The sequence below is a fragment of the Sciurus carolinensis genome, chromosome 15 (assembly GCF_902686445.1).
Source record: "Sciurus carolinensis chromosome 15, mSciCar1.2, whole genome shotgun sequence".
NCBI classification, from domain to species: domain Eukaryota; kingdom Metazoa; phylum Chordata; class Mammalia; order Rodentia; family Sciuridae; genus Sciurus; species Sciurus carolinensis.
This window is the reverse complement of record NC_062227.1, coordinates 4385314-4387334: the sequence shown is the minus strand read 5'-3', so window position 1 is coordinate 4387334 and position 2021 is coordinate 4385314. Positions and strand designations below refer to the sequence as shown.

The following is a 2021-nucleotide window of genomic DNA, read 5'->3' as shown; positions in this document are numbered from 1 at the left end:
TAACTGAGTTCTGTAAGAGCGTTGTTTAAACACTTGTTTAAATGGTAACATTTCTATGTTAGTTTGAATTACAGCTCTTAGGAGTGTTTGCTCAGGTTATCTGGAGACACTGCCGCTGGCGACAAAAGCCACCTCCCCATGCCGCTGCAGATGTTACTCTGCCTTCGTTCTGCTTCAATAAACCGCTTATTGCAAGAATTCCTGTGCATGGTCCTTGGTCACCTGGACCAAGAATTCAAACCCACCAATATTGTCATGGTTAAGAAATGATGTCAAATTTCCCACAAAAGCCCCATGTGACCTCAGCTCGGGGCTCAGAGTTTCAGAGCGCTAGCTCATGTGGGTCCGCAGGTGTAATAAACCTGAGTTCCCCTACCTTGCGAGGGGCGCTTGGTCTCTTGCTCAACGAGATTTCCACAATGGTATCATTCAGACCATCCCAAATTGCACTCTCTTGTGCACACGCTTCGGCTTTTATCACCTTAAACCAGATGGAAAGTTAATAAACAAATCATTGATTGAGAGGACAAACGTGTAGGTAGACAGATGATCTCCACCAATACTAAAGACATACAAGAGATACACTTGCCAGGAGCCGTCACCATGAATCCTCAATGCCTCTGACAGAATGTTAATTCTAAATAATTCACAGTTGTTTAAGCCCACAGATGTGAGAGAGTTTAATGGCACCACTTTAATCCCATCACGCACAAAGAGGTTGGAAAACAATTCTGCAGGTTGGTACCTGCCCATTTTTCTCAGAGCACCAATCAGAGACTCCCCTGGGGAATTACAGCCTGCTGTTCCGAACATGGCCTCCCTCAGGCTCCAGGCCTCTGTGTTTCCAAAGCTTTCAGATTCCAAGGAGATTCCGCCACCTGACCCAGGAGCTCCCTGCAGGTAGAGACAGCCACGCCTACCTCCTCCCACCGAAAACCCCAGCTTCCCGAAAAAGGTAAGGTATTGGGTATTGGGCAAAAGGGGCACAAATCTTCCCGAAGCCTTCATGTCCTACCTGCAGACTCCACTTTACTGTTTGAGGTCAGGGACCCCTTTTCCCATAAAGGAACGCCAGCTGGACAGTCAGAAAAGACATGAGCACAGAGGGTGGGCTCAGCGGTAGAGTGTGCTCAGCATGCACGAGACCCTGACCTGGATCCCCAACACCAAAAAAATCAACTAACTAACTAAATAAAAATATGTGAACTTTAATTTTAAAACTTAATTTTAACTAACTAAAATGAACCAGCCTCTAAGAATCTTCATTCAACATATTTAGGATATGAAGAGTATGAGTCCCGTGGCCGGAGGAACCGTGGCTGCTTGACAAGGAGGAGTAACAGGTGAGGCATTTGCGGGGCTCCGTGTTTTCCCAGGATCCTTGCATCAGAGTCACTTGAGTTGCTAAAAACGCACGTTTCAGACTAATGTAGAGTAAAGGGATGGGGGAAGGAGGAGGGAGGGGAGGAGAAAGTACTGGGGACTGAAATGGAGCAGCCTGTGATGTGCATGTATGAATATGTCAAAATGGACCCCACTGCTACGTTATTATGGTTTGCGTTAGGTCGGATTTAAGTGGCTGCATGGGAGGCAACCCACTGCAAGCGCAGCAAGTGGGGCATTAGACAGCCTGTGAACGCCAAAGAATAACCAATCAGACGCCAGCAGATAAACCTGAGTGGCTTCTTGCGACTGCCCGTCCATCAACGGAGTCCCCAGCCAACCCCAGGGGGACACTAAACCCTCAAGCCTTCCCCGACCTATTCCGGCCTATAAAGACCCTGGGCAGCAGGGCCACATGTGATTTTCTCCGGCTCCTCACCCTGACTTTTACCCGTGAGGGCTGGGAATTTCACCCAAGAGCCAAATCCAATAAAGCTTGGTTCAGCTGCTTTTATATGCATGTGCATGTATGTGCATGTGTGTATGGATGTGTGTGTATGTGCATGTGTGTGCATGTGTGTGTGTGTGTGTGTGTGTGTGTGTGTGTGGTGTGTGCAAAATTAAAATAATTAAAAATA

At 47.4% G+C, this 2021-nt stretch overlaps 1 long non-coding RNA gene across 1 annotated transcript; it reads left to right on the top strand.

The window, feature by feature from the left end:
• The first annotated feature begins 864 nt into the window (after positions 1 to 864).
• Positions 865 to 1806, top strand: LOC124965277 (uncharacterized). The gene is made up of 3 exons (XR_007105148.1): positions 865 to 955; positions 1280 to 1343; positions 1565 to 1806. It is a non-coding gene; the product is annotated as an uncharacterized LOC124965277 (long non-coding RNA).
• The last annotated feature ends 215 nt before the right edge of the window (positions 1807 to 2021 follow it).